General features: G+C 34.2%; 1 pseudogene; it reads right to left on the bottom strand.

The window, feature by feature from the left end:
• Positions 1 to 911: 911 nt before the first annotated feature.
• Positions 912 to 19,505, bottom strand: LOC132314633 (UDP-glycosyltransferase 86A1-like; annotated as a pseudogene).
• Between the last annotated feature and the right edge of the window lie 108 nt (positions 19,506 to 19,613).

Raw genomic sequence — 19,613 nt, 5'->3', positions numbered from 1 at the left:
TAATATATCAGCTTATCATTCGTTTTAGGGTTAAATGTAAAAAGCCCCTCTGAACTATTGGCCAATCAGCAACAAACCCCCTAAACTTCAAAATTTCCAAAAAACCCCCTGAACTATATAATATTTGTTGCAGATAGCTCCATCCGGCGACCGGCCGGTTGAATTTCACCGTTAAAACCATCACATGCAGTCACGTGTTCACACAATATATACTTAATGGCCATAATGCCCTTATGAGCATAAAAAGACTGTATTACCCCTTATTATGAACATTACACCCAAACACACCCTTAGTTTACTGTTACACCCAATTACCCAGACATACCCTCATCGCTACATATATATTATACACACAGAGAGAGAGAGAGAGTTACAAACACTGTTTATCTTCTTCATCAAACCCAACCGCAAGATGGTAGTAAGTTTCTTTCCCTGTGATGCCTGCACTACGAATTTAAGGAGGAAACAAGAGAGCATACAGTTTTCAAACCCTCAATTTGAGAACTGGGTTTACAAGGACTCATCAACATTGTGTTTTTACACTACATGATTTGAGTCAAAGTGACCTCCATATCATCTAAAGGATTAAAGTTCCAATTAGCTGTTGGGTTACAGTTCATTGATATTATATATATATATATTCTAATGGTGTATTATAACCAATTCAATTTCTCCATTAAAGCTTATAAATTTTTTTTTCTATTGTGATGAATCTGCTGATCGACTAAATGGGCTATACCAGTCCAATCAAATACTTAAAAAGTTAAATTTTTTGAAATCTTTCTAACAATATGTACTGGGTTTGTTTAAAACAACAAAGTTGCAGAGGTTTTTTTTTTATTTTTTTTATTTTTTTTATAAATTATTTATACTGGGTTTGTTTTGTTCCTACACCCACAATCATACCCATATCAGATTGCAACAGCTCCAACCCTCCAATAAACAAACCACTGCCAGATATTGATTTTTCCATACCCGGCTTCAAACTCTATGGCCATCGGTGGGAAGCTCTGAGTATCACCGGCCCAACCGAAGATGAAGCCATGTGCAGAGATACAACGACCCATCCATTTCGGCGAGCTCCGAGCAGCAGCGTCCATTGAAGCCGGCGAGCTCCGAATTGAAGCTGTATGAACTGAACTAGAGTTCCATTGAAGACCCAACTGATACCTCCATATAGACGGCGACCAAACCTGAAGAGCATCAACATTCAATCAATCAGAAAAGCTTCAGCGACCTTTATCGGAAAAGCTTCAAGGAACCTTAAGATTGCGTTTGAAACAGACCCAGAACCTTCAGTGATTAACTCCGGTTACCACAAGTTTTAGATGACTTGCATCGGAGAGCTGAAGAGACCCACCAGTTCGCGAATGAAGAGATGAACCAGCCGAGCTCACCGCCGTTCCTCATCGTCGTCCCCGTGGCTGCAGTACTTTCCCCTTCTGGGTTTGCAGAGACATATATTATATACCATATATATATATATATATATTATTAAGGCCCAGTACCTCTGTTTGGCTACAAGTGTAGCACTGTCCTAGTTCATTGTAAGGGTGGAATTGTCTTTTGCCTTTTCTGGTGACCTGATGGGGTGAATTGCAACAAAATAATAGTTTAGAGGGGTTTCTTGCAAAACCCCAATAGTTCAGGGGAATTTTTTGCATTTAACCCTTCATTTTATTTACACTCCTAATTAAAATATTTTCTAAAATTCTAAACAAGTGGCTTATTATTTAAATGTTTTAATAAAAAATTTGTGATATAGATTTGGACATTCCAAAGTTGGTACCTTTCAAAAATAAAAAATAAAAAAATTCCAAAGTTTGAATGTTGTTCAAAATAATTAGAAAATGATTACTTTTGTTTATTCTATTTTTCATTAGCATCTTGTATACGTGGATGCGACGAGCATATGTGTCCTAGCATATGTGAACAAGGGTTCATTTCCTTTCTTTCACTCTCCGCCAAATTTTAAATTTTAATGCCGTACAATATAACCATTTGTTTATCATATCATGATTCCCATATATTTGGAGGTCGGTTTACACTGTCGTGCATTAAAATTACACTGTTTGGATACATGCCATCGAGGTGGTTTAGTGCACATGACTCCTTCAATCAGGGAACAGGTATTGGGGTACACGATAAGTACATGGAATATGCTAGTATGCTACCCCTGAAAATTTCTAATTTCTTATTATAAACGGGCAATATAGAATTTTGATTGATTGGGTTATTACAAAGTATAGGTATTCGAGCATTTGGAGTTTTTAGTCACTTGGGATACCACGGCCAATGGGTCACTATGATCGATTCAAATTGTGATAGTTAAATTTAACTCTTTGAAAATGAGGGCAAATTCATGCATTAGGTGACTTAATAAACCAAAACTTGCATAATTATATTGACCTTACTTATTTTCACGCGTTTAACTCTTATTGGTTAGTAGCATATAAATTTTGAAACCTTCCACGTTGATGAGTAACGTGGAGTCTAAAATTGTGAAAGCTTATAAATATACATATATGCCCAGTTGAGATGTGATATGATTGCATCGCGATGCTAAATGACACAATCTAATAGATTGTTGTATCGAGTAGTTGGATCATAGTCTCTTACCATAAAATTGGAACTGTGAGAAATCCGTTAATCCACATGACAATAAAAAACGGGGGTTATTACTCGATTATAGTAAAACCTGTACAACCCTTGGGCGTAGCCCTAAATTTTGGGTGAACCGAATAAAATCTGTGTGTTTTTGTTATTGTGTGTTTGATCTCTTTTTTGTGTCATCTATTTAATTTTGCAACATACGTAACATTTTTATTTTAATTTTTTTACTATGCGAGTTGATTCATGTGCATAATAGATGTTCGTACACAAGACACAATATATATGAATCAGGCATGCATTGCTATGGAAAATATGAAAGCCAAACTTCAATCGTAAAGGAAAAGGAAGTTCAAAAAGAAAATATCATTAGTAACCTAGAAGATGGTTCGAGGTCATGACTAGAAAAGAAGGAAAGCTCTAAATGATGATGACACAAGTCATTTTGCACCGCAATATCTTCTAAATTATCATGCATACAAATAAACCCTTGAAAAGACTATGTAACCTATTTAATAAACAAGTCATGCAGCTCGTCTCAAATTTAGATAAATGAGAGGGGTTATGTTGGTACCTTGATAGCTAGCATAAAACTTTAGAGGAGTAGGATGTGGTCTTGCTAGAACGGAAGGAAGTTGGTTTTTGAGTACTGCCCAAACTTCGGTGTAAGAACATCCAAGGGGTGTGAATACCCAGTTGTGCCTTTTGAAAATACGACTTTGATACTGAGCTTAATTTCAACTACACATGGGAACGAGCCTTCCCAAAGGTTTTTGAGTGATCTGGAAGTGATGTTGAAATCTAATTTTTAATCAGACGGTCGGATTTTCATATATGGGTCAGGATGGAATGCCTTTGACTTCTTTAGTGTTGATAGAGATCGATATTGTGTATTGAAAATTAATCCAAAAAGAATGAGATACCTACACTTCCTCTCTCTCTCTCTCCTTTTCAAAAACACCCTCCAAAATTAGTGTTGACCATTTTTTTTTTTTTGGTCCGTGAGGTATCTGGGACTTTGCCCCGACTAATTCCGAAATATAGTGCAAATTTCCGTCTCCACATGGATCAAGAAAATATTAGACTTTTATCCGTTAATGTGATCCAATAAATTGTTTGCAAGGAACGTCGATCAAAACTTAAACCTAACCAAGTGTATAGTCTTTGGGAATGTTTGGTATGCGTTTTGTTTTGCACGTATTGTTTTAACTTAAAATAAAATAAGTATTTTGAATACTAATCGAACATATGTTTGGTAACATTCATTTATTGCAAGATATTTGAAAACAAACACATGAAAACATGTTTAATAAAAAAGTGTTGCAAGTTTGAAAATATAATAGTTAATGAGTTTTAAAATATCATTTAAGAGTTTTTCAAAAAAAAAAAAAATTATTGTTCATCGCTACAGTACCAAACATTACAATGCATAAACATATAAAAACATCAACTTGGTGTTTTGATTTTTGGCTATTATTCACAAAACGTTTCAACACTGTACAAAACAAAATAGTTTTTACGAAACAAGTTTTTTATTGTTCATTGTTACAGTACCTGATAAGAAAAAAAAAAAAAAAAAAAATGCGTACCAAACAGGACCTTTAATTTTGTTGTTTTTACTTGTTTGTGTGTGTTGGTTGTATATTCTTTAGTGTTACTTTGACCGATTTTCAAGGCACATGCGTGTCCAAAACTATTTGCTACTTTCACTAATGTGAAAAAGAAAGATTGTGATTGAGTGATTGCCACTATATAATGTAAAAGGCCAGCTGGGAAGAGAGAAGAGCTTTCTCCTAATCAGTACCTGCATTGCATGATGCATTATGCATTAACCGTTTTTAGGAACCCATCTCTTACAAGAAAACAAAAAGTAAAAAACTAATGCAAGTAATCCAGAAACTAAAGAAGCCAATGATGCCCATCTCTTTCATGAAGTTTACAATGTGTAACTCATAAAATGGCAACTAATTATACTATTTCCACTCACAAAAAACAATAATGAGAGGTGAAACATTATTAAAAGAAATTTATGATGAAAACCAAAATAATTTTGAGATAAAGATTAACAACTTAAAAGAGCTTTAGGAATAGGAGAAAATCCAATTTAGTGTGATCTAAGCTTGTTGTTACCAAGCTTCTAATTTAAATAAATTGATTCCATGTTGTTGAATGCAGCATAAGCTTGGCCAGAGATTGATTGATCCTCATGGTAGTTGTGATGATGTATCAAGACCACATATGTTGTGATTTTGACTTTAAGATCTTTGATAAATTGATTAAAAAATTTCCCTGAGGATCCATCAGTTGCAATTGCATTTTCGAATGTTCTTTTAACCTTCTTGACCTCACTCTTCAATCCATCAGCTGATTTTCCACCCATCAGACAATTGATCTTCTCCGCAACTTCTTTCTTGGTGATTGATTTCTCATCACATAGATTGATTCCTATCTTCCAATCATCATCCACTAATTTTCGATTAGGGATTTGATCAGAGAAGCAAGGGAAGCAAAGCAAAGGAAGAGAACACCATATACCCTCCAGTACTGAATTCCAACCACAATGAGTTAAAAACCCTCCCACCGATGGATGCAACATCACAGCAATCTGAGCGCACCACGTCACGATCAACCCTCTATTTTTGATACCATCTTCAAATCCAACGGGAAGGGAATACGCCTCTTCAGAATCTACAATGTCCTTCCGAAGCACCTAAATAAAACTCACTCCACTGAGCCAAAGCCTATGGGCTATCTCCATTAAGTCATCTTGACTAACATGGGCCAAACTGCCAAAAGAGATATACTGAACTGACCTAGTGGGCTTAGTGTTGAGCCATTGGGTGCAGTCTGACCCGGACCAGAGGCTCGTGGTGACAATGCTCTTGGTGAAGTCAGAAGGGAAAATGGGCCCAATTGCAAAAGTGGGTTGCTTTTGATGTAGGGCTGAGATTGTTTCAGATTCCAACTCATGCACAGTGTTAATGAGGATAAAATCTGCTGTCTTGACTTCATCAAAGGACTTATAGATAATCTGGTGCAGCACAGTTGATACATCAGTATCGTGAAGATATGACATAAGACCATTGGCTCTATGGCCTTAACTCCAAGAATATAATCAATGGTGTCTTTGCGATTACCTAATAAATAACATGACAAATTTATCTTTGTAAAATGAAATATAAATACTTTTTGTGAAAAAAAAAAAATAAGGGTTAACTTCAGTTACACCCCTTGAGGTATGTCCAATCTTCAAGGAGACCCTCCCACATTTGTAAAAATTCAGTCAGACCCCTTACTTTTTCTGATACACATCAGTCTCCCCCCCTCAGTCAATGGTCAAATCTGGTCAAAGAGACTTTTTGCTGACATCATAAAAAAGGTAAACGATAATGCCCAAATTACCCTCCAATGATCATGTTTGGCTAAATTGTATACATCACATTTAATTTGGATATATATGGAATTACACATAATTTGGAATTACACTGTGCTTGTAACCAAACAGGGTTATATTATATATAATATATATGTTTATATTATATATATACGGCAGTTTCCCAAATATATATATATATATATATATATATATATATATATACACACACACACATCCACCTTCTTCATCGATGACGGCGCCCAATCCCCATACTCTACCCATTTTAGTGCTCGGAATAAATGATTCTCAATGGCTCTGATTTAGTGTGATACCCCTTACATTTCCACGTGTAGGCTGGCCAGGCCCACACCCGAAAATGCGGAGATATCAAAACAATATAGTATTTAAACGAACACAGAATACAAGAGGAATAAAAAAAATAAATAAATAAATAAATCGCTGAATAGAATTCTATTAATAAAATAACATCTCTTTTACAAAAACATTTCCATGAGTTTCAAATTCTGAAAAAGAATACAACTCGGGAATCCCATAAGTTAAGGACCCCTAAACCAAAATCTTATAAACCACCAGTTTATACAAAACATTTAACAATAATTAACTATACTAATTAAAGGTAAACAAGATGAGTAGATGAATGACAGTCTCCCAGCTGCGGATCCTCAACCTCGAGACTGGAACTTCTAATAACCTGAAAAATAAATCGTGGGTTAGACCCACGAGCAAGTTCCATCTACCAAGCCTCTGAAAACTAATAAATAAAGCATCTCTAACCAAAATCATCCTAATTAAAGTTTTAACCTTTAATATAAGATGATACAAATATATATAAACAATTATATATAAATACAATAATCCTATCCATTAATAAGTTCACTAAATTTGTTGAAACCAATCACCAACGATTAATTATCAATCATACCTAGACCAAATCCATCATTTATATTTATTTTCCAAAACCAATAATGATTATAAGTATCTACATCACACCGCTAGGCTTTGACAAATCATCCATGTCACCCCTAGTATTATTTTGTTAATATGTATAAAGTAATACACTATCCTGAATGTATTAGACTATTCTAAGAATATCTAATTAATCCTAATCCAACCTATACATGCAATACTTATAGATGATATACTTTAATCATCTAACACATAGCAATAATACACTTTGGCAAATCAACCATGCCCTTATAAATATATTTATTTATATACTGGCAACTCAACCATGCCTCCTTTAAGTTTATTCATGTATACCTTTGGCAAATCAACCATGCCTCTCTAAGTATATTTATTTATACCTTTGGCAATTCAACCATGCCCCCTCTAAGTATATTTATTTATACATTTGGCAATTCAACCATGCCTCTCTAAGTATATTTATTTATATTATTAACCTAGCAACTCATCCATGCTTCCTGTGTACGTATATTTTTTTTTATTCATACAAATATCTAGGCAATATAATTACACCTTTGACAGCTCATCCATGTCTACCATTTAACCATGTCTAATTCATACATAAACATCTCATGCACATTATAAGCATATTACCATTTAATAATCAGTCTATCCAAATATATTAAATAAGAATAACTAATATTAATTATCTTAAATAATATATATACCTATACACATATACTATATAATATATATGTATAATACCTTCCATATATATATATATAAATACTCCCTTCCGTAATAATCATAATTAAAATCAACAATCCATGTGTACACATATATGTAAATACATATATATAGATATATATACACATATATACACAACCCTCCATAACAATATAATATATTATTATATTTACTCCAAATAATTACTACTAATCCTCGTAGTAACACTCTGTGGTTCTTAGAATATCAAGAACACCTCCTCAAGTGGTTTATTTCAACCCTAACAGGCTTAAAATCAATTCTGCAAACTCACCGGACCCCACAGAATCTTTTCGGGACCCCAAACGCCTCCTCATGCGCCCCCACGCGCTCTCACGCGCCGCCCATGCACCTGATTCTTCCTCTGGCTGACGTGACGCTCTCTCATTTGCTGGATGTAACTTGGTCTTTATGGGCGCAGTGTACTGAATCACTTCACCGCACCTCTATGCTTATGCGCCACACCATATCAATCTTTCCTTTGTCCAGCCGCATCTAAGGCTCAGAATCCCTAGCACACCGAATCCCATGGGACCGCATCACACCGGATTAATTTGAATAGCTTACATAAATCTTATGGTCTAGATTAGCTTGCATGTCGCCTCCCATGTACACATATACACCGGATTTTTTTTTTTGTTCATCAGGACCATCTAATGGTCCTGATTTGAGGCGCACCATAGGACGATGAACCTTGCTGCACCAAATCGCCACCCCTTACTTCATGTGCCGATTCCACCCAGCAGTATTCAATGTGTACAGTGTATATATATATATATATATAATTATACAACTAATTAATTATATATAAATCTCCTAAAATATCCAAAAAATATAAATTAAATCCAGAAAAATATAAAAAAAAACCAGAAATTCCAGAAAATTAAAATTAACCCTCTTGGGTCACAAATTCACCTATACCTTGATTTTAAAAATATACAACCTCTATATACACAATTAAAATCCCATATATCCGTAAACCAAATATAATAATTTATATATTCTTTTTTATTATCTCGATCTAACATGATTTAATTAATAAATTAAATCTAAAATTTTGGCACCCAAGGTGATAGATTTATGGGTCCTAAGAGGAGAGTTAGAGACAACTTGCCTGAAGATTTCGAAATGAAATCGAAGCTTTAACCTTTGATTGTCTCTTCTAATTCCGACATCCGCTTTCTCAGATCCGGCCTACTCCTTGTCCGTTCTCTCTTCTTCTTCCCTCTCTGTCTCTTTTATTTTTCTAACGTGAAAACTTCTTAACCCTAAACCTTATGTGTATATTTATACATATTAAACCCTAAATCCTATTCCTAGTAGGATTACAAAATAAAATAATAAACTAATACTATTTAAATAATATAATATATATATAAAAATATATTATATTACTTATGCACATTATATCTCCCATAATTAACCATCGGTTAATTAAATCCTAAATCCTATATATATATCCATAAACCTATATCTTTCTGTAACACTTATCAATTAATTATATTTATATATAATTAAATCAATAAAAATGATTATTAAAATAATCAAATACCCATGAGCCTTTATTAATTAACCCATCAAGGCTTCATCCAAGCCCAAGACCATATCCTTTGGTCGAACATTTCTTAAGCCCAAACCACTTAATTTAAATAAATAAAATAATTAAATTAAAACTAATAATTACAACTAAAATCACATTAACATAAAATTACACCTAGTCAAATAAGCAACTTAAAACAACACAATCATGACATTCTCATATAGCAAACCAACACACCAATTCATCAAATATAATTACGAAATATAATTTAATAAAAATAAAATAATTAATCATACACTCAATTAAATAAAAATAAATACTATAAAAATTAAAATAAAAACAATTAATCAAACAAATTCATTTTAATATAAATAAAAATTAATTAATCCTAATTAATAAATCATTTAAAATATCGGGGTATTACATTTAGATGGGTGGATCAGATCAGATCCTCTGTGGGCACGAGCACGGTTCATGATTTCTCTCGCTGGAGGCGCTGATGGCTTTATTGCCGGGCATGAGATTTCGGTGACGGAGGAGTTGGTGGCGAAGACTAATTCAACGATTATGAATTCGTTCGAGAAGATTTCTCTCCTAGCTCTTCCACGGAAAGAATCGTACGCCAATAGGTGGAACAATTATTAAAAAGCATAAGTTGTGTACAGTTTGTTTGTGCAAGTTAAAGTTATTTGAACTCTTTCTGTCTCTGTTTTTTCTGAAGTATTCTTAAACTAAGGTAATATTTCTTTGTTTCTTGGCTTTTTATGTATCAAGTTTTTACTTTCTCATTTAACAATTACATTTTGGAATTCTATAGGATATTTTCGATCTTCAATTGATGTTTTTATGCAATTGAACTAAATAGTATGAAAGCGTAAAACCAGATGCATGCTATTAACGGATATAACAGATAGATGGGATTTAATTGCTTAAACTGTGTCTAGTAATTTAACGGCCTGTAGTTTAATTTATAAAACTTGTTTTGAATGCATAATGGGGTCATTTAATTATCAAACTTGTTTTATGCTTACTTTTGATTTTAATTGTTGAGATATTAAAACTCTGTCTGCAATTACATGGATTAAATGCTTTGGATTCTAATTGTTGAACTATTAAATAATGTTCTAGCAATTACAGGGATGTTATTTTGGATTTTAGTTGATGGATTGTTTAAATTCTGTTTTTATCAACTATATGAATTATGTGGATTTATTTGATGTACTGTTTAAAGTGTTGCATCATTTATAAATCATATGCATTATATGCACCGGTATGGGACGATGGCATATTAGGGACGAATTAGATCAAAACACTAATTCCTACCTATTCATACATACGGAATGGATTAACTAAAACAGTTAAATCCTACATGGTTGCATGTCCTGTCAACTAAAACAATTGAACGACATATTGGATGTTTGTTTATATATTTCTGTATTAGGAAGAAAATGGGTTTAATGAAAACATTTAAATCCTAATTATATGTGGTGTCTTGGTAACGAACAGTTGAGCGACACTACATTGGTTTTGGATGGGAATTTATATATATAGTTTATGGTACCGCGATATGAGCTTGAGTTTCAGGATCGTGTTAGGGAGCGTATATGCATTGGGATGCATAACTGGTTGTGATAGTTGAGGTATACCCTGTTAGGTTTAGGTACTCATGCCCACATTTGGGTACGTTTTTGCATGTTGCCTTCTATTCAGGTTGAGACCCCCATTGTAGTCTAGTGAGAGTCCTGTAGTGTGGATATATCTATATATATATATATATATATTTACGGATTATATAGATATGGTTGAGATATCTATGATGTATCTGCATATCGGGTCTCTGTTTGGATTGTAGTTAGAATAGAACTTGTTTGTAGGCCTGACCCACTATTATTTTTCAGGTATCTGACGGTTCCAGTTTTAGACCTTATTCGTGTTGAGCAGAGATGGTCACTCACTCTTCCAACTGTGTAGGACTGCTATTTATATTTAGTTTTGGTTTTCCTTGTGTAGTTTAGTTTAACTTCAGTTGGATTTTGAATAGGGTCCACTAGATGGATTCCCGAGTTGTATTCATGGAGGATTAGTTGTATCAGAAGAGTTTATTTATTAATTAAAAATTTATTCTGAGGTTTCAGTTTCTGGATTATCATTTTTCTTTTCAGCAATTTTATTTATTCCTATTTATCTTAATTGTATTCTGTGTTCGTTTATTGCTGATTAGTTTGATATCCTCAGGGAATCAGGCGTGGGCCTGGCCAACCTGCATCTAGAAATCCGAAGGTATCACAAAGCCCTTTGATGCAAGCTTCATGCCCAAATGAACAGCTGGGATTAAATAACCTTGAAGAGGGTATGCGAAAACAATTGAAGAGGGATTAAATGTTGGATCCACCGTCTCTCCATCTTTATCTCTTAACAATTTAATTCTAACTTCTATGAGCGTGTTCACCAATTTACAATTTTCCATCTTGAATTTCTTGAGAATTTCCTTAGCATAGCCTTCTTGGTGAATGAAAATTTTATCCTTCATTTGCTTGACCTCAATGGTAAGATAATAAGCCATGATGCCAGTGTCCGTCACTCAAACTCTCGAGCCATAACCTTCTTAAAATCTTCAAACATTTTTGGATTGCTACATGTGAAGATTAAATCATCCACATACAAGCAAACAAAAAATATATCTCCATTCTCACTTACATTGGAGTAAAGAGCATGTTTATATTGGCACTTTGAAAAATTATAGTCTTGAAAATATTTGTCAATTTGCTTATTCCACGCCTTTGGTGCTTGCTTCAAGCCATATAAAACCTTCTTCAATTTCAAGACTTTGTTTTCTTGCCCTTTTACAATATAGCCCATGGATTATTGAACATACACCTCTTCTTCAAGAAACCCATTCAAGAAAGCCGATTTTACATCCATTTGGTGAATTCTCCAATTATTTTGAACTGCCAAAGAAATTAACAATCTAATTGTTTCCAAATGAGCTACAGGTGCAAATACCTCATTATAGTCAATTTTGAGCTTTTAGTTGTACTCCTTGGTGACCAATTTTGCTTTATATTTTTCAATTTTACTATTTGCATTCTTCTTTACTTTATACACCCATTTGACACCAATTGCCTTTTGCTCTTTTGGAAGTGTAGCACGTTCCCTTGTGTTATTCTCCTCTATGGATTTAATTTCTTCATCCATAGCATTTCTTCATTTTTTGTCTAATACCGCCTCTTCAAATCCTACGGGTTTACAATCCGCAAAGAGACAAAAAAGTGTTATATCACCTAACCTTTCTGTTACCTCATTTGTTTCGTCATATATGTAACGAAGACTCCTCATGCGAAGTGGTGGTGTGTCACTTGAACATGATGATGATGAAGTTGATTGATCTTGAATTGATGGCGGTGGAGGTGATGTTGGTGAAGAAATGGGTTGCTCCATGCCTTCATTTTCTTGCTTCTCATTCGAAATTGGAAAAATATTATAATCTTCATTTGAAGTGTCCCAATCCCATGTGGTTCCCTCTTCGAATTCAATATCTCTACTAATGACAATCTTCACATTGCTTGGATTGTACAACTTATAACCTTTGGAACTTGCATCATAGCCAATGAATACCATTTTTTCACTTTTGTTGTCTAACTTAGTCCTCATTTCATCCAGCACGTGCATATGGGCAATGCTCCCAAAAACCCGCAAATGTGAGACACCTGGCTTTCTTCCGCTCTATGTTTCTTGTGGTGTTTTGTTTTGCACACTTTTAATAGGACACTAGTTAGACAAATACACCGCACAATCAACCGCTTCAGCCCAAAATTCTTTAGGCATTTCCTTACTTTTCAACATGCTTCGAGCCATATTGAGAATGGTTCTGTTCTTCCTTTCTGCAACTCTATTTTGTTGGGGCGATCTCGGAACCGTTAAAGGATAGTGAATTCCATTTTCTTCACAAAAAATGTTGAAATTATTTGATGCGAATTCACCACTTTTATCGGATCGAAGAGCCTTTACATCATAGTCACTTTGTTTTTCAACAAGTGATTTAAATTTCTTAAAAATTCCATACACCTCCGATTTTTGTTTAAGAAAATACACCCATATTTTTTTTGGCTAAAATTATCAATGAATAAGAAAAAATAATTATTCTTACCAAATGATAATGGAGAAATTGGATCACAAACATCTGAATGGATAAGTTGTAGTGGCGCTGTAGCTCTTGTGGTAGTTTCTTTAGGAAAACTTTTCCTTGATTGCTTTCCAACGAGACATCCTTCACATAACTGATTTGGATTGCTAATGAAAGGCAATCTTTTCATCATCTTTTTTTTGGCCAACAACTCTAATCCTCCAAAATTCAAGTGCCCAAGTCTCAAGTGCCAAAGCCAAGTTAAATCATTAAAACAAGCTTTCAAACATTTAGCCTCGTCGGCTTGAATATTTAGCAAAAACATCCGGTTCTTTGTCATTGGAACCTTGGCAATCAAATTACCCAATATGTATTTTATTGAAAGACTACAATCCTTTATGAAAATATTGTAACGTTTTTCTAAGAGTTGTCCCAAACTTAAAATATTGTTCTTCATATTAGGCATACAATAAACATTATAGATAAATTGATAATGCCCATTCTTCAAACGAATCAATATTTTACCTTCCCTCTTACCGGAATTTGTGATAAGCTCCAAATGTCACCTTGCCATTTATTGATTCATCAATATCAATGAACTTCTCTTTGCTACCACACATATGTTTGCTAGCACCGGTGTCAAGATACCATGCATCTTCTTCACTCATTTCACCTTTGTATGCCAACAACAAAGTAGGCTCCACTTCTTTATCAACATAATTAACTGTTCTTCAACATCGTTAACAACATTTCTATATTCCGAAGCATGACCATACTTTTGACGATTGTAACATTGAATTTGAGACTTATCATACCACCTTCCATATGACCTTGAGTAATTTCTTCTACCATGACCTCTTATTTGTTGTAAGTCATGGACTTTTTCTTCATTGTTGGTTGTGTGTTGACCACTTCTTTCTCCTTTTCCACGGCCTCTTCCTCTTCCTCGGCCACGTGCATTTCCACGTCCTCGGCCCCTTTGATTTCCTCCATGTTTTTCGTCTCTTTCGTTCAACGAAAACTTTGTTTGTAGCACTTGCTCCAAAGCTTCTTGTTTCTTTACCACCTTTTCTTCATGAGCTTGCAACGAACCCATGAGTTGATTAACAGTCATGGAATCCAAATCCTTTGACTCTTCAATGGCTACAACAATGTAATTGAATTTGGAATCCAACGACCGAAGGATCTTTTCAACGACCCTTGTATCAGTCTTGGTGGTTTCGCTATATCTTCTTAGTTGATTTACAATAGCCAGAACCCTCGAAAAATAATCTGAGATTGATTCAGATTCTTTCATATGCAATGCTTCAAATTCACCCCGTAACATTTGGAGGCGAACCTTCTTCGCTTTATCAACACATTGGAAGGAATTTTGAAGAATCTCCAATAGTTGCTTTGCATTTTCTGCACTAGCAACTCTTTGTAGCATTCCATCATCCAAACATTGATGGATGGTCATCACCGCATTTTTGTCCTTTTTTCTCATGGCTTGTAAAACATTTTTTTCGACTTGAGACAAAGTTGCCTTATCTTTTGGCTCGTCATAACCTTTGGAAACAACTTCCCACACATATTGTGCTCCCAAAATTGCCTTCATACGGATACACCAATTTTCATAGTTATCTTTGGTGAATCGAGACATTTGAAATGGAACTGAATTGTTTGCCATTTCTTCTCTCTCTCACAAACTAGCTCTGATACCACTTTATTGGAAATAGTGGCCTAGTTACACACACAACACTATATTATTTGGAAGAGAATAAAAATGGAGGAAAACACTTTTATTTCACTTGTTTGAAAATGGGTATAATACATGGGTTTATATAGGCTTTAAAACATAAATGTAAATGAAAAATTAACACCCCGGCCACTAACATAACATTTAGTAGGCAAAACTCACACTAACCCACTAACTCCAATAAAAATTCACATAAACATAAAATTAAACATTAAATAAAAAATATCCGTAACCTTCCAAGACATTTAAAAATATAATCAAGTTTAATTTATAACAAAGCATCCATTTGTTTCTTGGGTTGATGATCAGCAAGTGGTGGAGTGGCTACTGGTAATGAATCCACAATCTGCTCCTTCGTATTACTCGGGTGCATAATACACTCTTCCAGAATGCTAAGCGATGCCAAAGGTGCTTGAAGTGTTGTGGATCCAAGTTCAGTGTGGGAAAACCAACCATACCTTCAAAATAAATAAATAAAAAGACTCAAACATGACGTTTATGATGTGGACATTGCCTCTTAAGAGAAAAAGAAATAAAGAAGAATACCTCAAGCGGAAAACTGGTGGGCTTCCAATCAGTGCATATACATCTGCCGCACAAAGCATAGAGTCCAAAGTCCATCTCTGCTAACCCAAAAGGTTTTCCCTCTGGGCGCAGTAAGGAAAGATCACTAGTTCTCCTGATGCTATGCTAGAATTTCCCCATTTGCGATTGAGATGTTCCAAAACTGAAGATATCTTCTTCCGAGAACTTAAAGTGAGCTCCAGGTGTGGATTATGATTATCCTGTGGAAAAAAATGAACACGGGGATAGTTAGTAAATGTTCTTAGCATCATTCAAATTCTAAAACTTGATTCTACATAAACCCATAAACATAATTCCATTAATACTAGCCAGTTCCAAGGCTCTTCGAGTACCATCATCAATTGGGAACAACTGAAGCTTGAGTTTCATGGAAGTTTGTGTGTTGTTCTCCATAAACAGATTCTTTGAAAAAGTTGGCATAGGGAGGAAATCTTTTCCAACAGGGTCCAAAACCTGTTGCCCTGGAAAGTAGAATGCAAAGAATCAGATAGTGTTCACTGTTCAGAAATTTCACATCAGCCCTACAATCAGTTCCTTCTGAGTTATACCATTGGGCAAGAGCTGGTCCTCAACTAGTGGATTCTGGACATGTTCAAGCTCTCTATCAGTGCATGGCTGTCCGTTCCAAATGCTCAGCAGCATCAGCAACTAATGAAACCCCAGCAATTGCAGCCTTCTCCCATCTTTTATATGCAGCTGTGGAGACAGTACCAGCTAGACAATCAGCAAAAAAACAAATCAATACAAAAATGATCAATGTGGCATTGAACTGTAAAAACACAAAAATGCAAATTTGCATCTTTACATTTTAGTAAAATAAAATATAATAAAAGGAATAAAAATCATCCAAAAAAAAAAAAAAAAAAAGGAAAATTTTAATTTTAGTAACAGGATAATGGGGAAATAATAAGCAAATGCCAAATGCAATAGATCTGTTCATTCGCTCAAGGCCTTTAAAGGCAATAGTAATTGAATGTCTTTCATGTCGATTTAGAAGGACCAAAAATATATTATGAAATCCAAAGAAATCAGCTGAGGGAAAGTAAATTCTCTTTCCAACTCATAAATATATTTCAGTTGGCATATACTATTCCGGAAATAGAAAATTAACAGGATTAATAGAAAATTCTCGTTCAACATAAGCTAATTAAAACTATATAGAATAATAGGAATATTTTTTACTTCGCACATGGCCAATGTGACAAGAACACGGGCACTCATTTATTTGGTCTTCAAGTAGCTAAAATTTTCAAAAATTTGTTCAGATTGAATATGGGTAAACAGAACTTCATCACGCAGGAAGAGGATCCAGAAGAAATAAAAATTGACCAAATTTATTTAAGATAATAAAAAAATCCACCAATGTTATTGGTCAATGTTTGATATATCCTCATGGAGTTGTGACGATGCAGCTGATCTTGTCCACAACTTCTTCCCTAGTGATTGATTTCTTATCACATAAATTGATTCCTATCTTCCGATCATCCACCACTAATTTTCGATTAGTGGTTTGATCGGCAAAGAAAGGAAAACAAAGCAACGGAAAGAGAACACCATAAACCATCCAGCACTGAATTCCAACCACTCTGAATTACAAACATCATTTAATTTTTCAGAAGTATCACTCTTTTCAGTAGATTTCTCAACATAAAGGAGAAGAAGAAAAAAAAAATACAATATTAAAATTTACACGCAACACAAAACATGCACTTGAATTTAACAAAAAAAAAAAAAAAAACATGCACTTGAATCTCTAATTTTCTCCCTCTAACAATTTTTATTAATTATTTCCTAATATTTTTACTTTCCTCTTTATTAATTAGCACTATATATATATATATATATATATATATATATATTGAGAAATAGAGAAATGGTGGGAAAGAAGGAGACGAATCCTCTCCACAACGATTTCTTGTTGTTTGGTGCAGTCATGAATTTCATCACTTCACTGGTGAAATTTCTTTCGTAAATAAACGGATATAAATAAGAAAAATTTCTCAGTTATATATAATTGTAAATTTCACCATTTAAAAGTGGTCAACTTCACTCACAGTAGTACTGAACAAAAGAAATCTGATTTTGACTCGAGAAGATAAACTTTGGTGGTGGTCCTGGTGGATGGAGTAATTTTGGTGTGTGTGTGTGTGAGAGAGAGAGAGGGAGGATACTCACGGTTAGAAGCAAAATGACCATTTCTCTTTAGAAGGTCCAAGTGATAGTAGGTTGAGTCCAGAAAGAAACATTAACCAGCTCATACTTTTTGGCAACCGTGGAAGTCCACACATGGAACGTGTCGCCGACCAAGCAAGACACCGGTGGCTCCACCGTCCGGACTATCTTAATTTCCCACCAGTTCATCCACATACCCCCATATGAGATGGAGCTGAGCCTCCACAAACTGCTCCAACTTGAAGTCCAACCCCGCCGGAAAACCGTCGCTGACAGTGGCGTAACGTATGTCGAGACCAGATTCACGTGCTCCGGTGAAGATGTCATTTCCGGCTGGGCGTGGTTGGCGCCCTCTGGTTATCTGGTAGTCAACGGCTGGAGTTACATGTCCTTAAAAGAGGGTATGCCACCACAATTAGGGGCGGAGGAACCGTGTGACCACTGGCACACGCACCCCCTCAAAAAAAAAAAAAAAAAAAAAAAAATATATATATATATATATATATATATATAGTATTATTATATACATATATTTCTTAAAGTTAAAATATATCCCCCTAAAAAAAAATTTAATAATATACAAAGGGGCGATTCTGTCATTTACCTAGCAAAACATTCTCCCACAATACCTGCAATGCAACTCCATGTGCTTTTATACTTTTTATTTTATATTAATATAATTGAAATTTGAATCAGCTTTTGCTCCACTCAATGTTACCTCTGTTTGTTTTTGTTTTATTTGGAAAACAACTTTTCCATTCTTTATTCCGTCAAAAAAAAAAAAAAAAAAACAACAACTTCTAGAAGGCTTAAACTCAAGTATCTGTTTTTGGAAAGAAATTTTAGGTCTCCATTCTCAAACTCTCTTACACACGAATTTGATTATTTATGCTCTGACTGGACTTTGAAGCACCATCGTTTGCAATAGAATAGAGAGGAAAGATCAAAGATTCACTCTTTGATTTACATCATTTACAGGTAAAACTTATTTTATTTTATACAATTTAGAAAAAAAATAATAATAAGAACTTATTTTATCTGAACTTTTTTTTACGTACAATATAATAAGTAGCGGACAAACAAAAAAAGAGAGGGAAATTTATTGAGTAAATAAAACTTCTTCAAAAAACTTATAAAAAATAATGTAAATTTTGATGAGATACTAAAAGAAAATAAATAGAGTAAGAGTAACGTTCGATTAGTATCGAAAGGGTTTGTATTCTATTTAATTTACAGAAATATCGATTATGTCATCCAGGAAATCGGAGGATTCATTCTTTCTTCTAACTTGAAAAGTATCGATACTACTGAAGACCCGGTGTTCTGAATCAATCCAATGAAGTTCATTTTTCAAAAAATCATCACATCAGAGAAGGGTGGAATGGAGTTTTTTGAAATATCGAAAAAAATCCGTTTTGTCATATTTATGAAAAAAGTATTATGATTATTAAGAACTCAACGGGATCTTTCCTCCCGAATCAGACAAACAAAGAAGGGAATCCCGTTGAGTTCTTACACTTTCATGTCTATAACTCAATTCATTCAATTACTACAGGGATGAACCCAATTCGGAATATGAACCATAAAAGAAAATACCTATTAAATCGATTACAAGAATACCAGTTACAGTACCTATTAGCCAAAGAGGAATCCTTCCAGTAGTACCGGCCATTTACCCCTTAGTTTTTTTTTTTTTTAAAAAAAAAAGAATTTCACATGATTGGAAGTTTGGAACTGTTAATATTATAGATAATCCTGTGAAATCAGTTGTATAGTTGTT

This window comes from Cornus florida, unplaced genomic scaffold, assembly GCF_030987335.1.
Source record: "Cornus florida cultivar Cherokee Brave unplaced genomic scaffold, ASM3098733v1 CherokeeBrave_3.0.0_Hap2_Chr06, whole genome shotgun sequence".
Taxonomy (NCBI): Eukaryota; Viridiplantae; Streptophyta; class Magnoliopsida; order Cornales; family Cornaceae; genus Cornus; species Cornus florida.
This window is presented reverse-complemented; position numbering and strand designations above follow the sequence as displayed.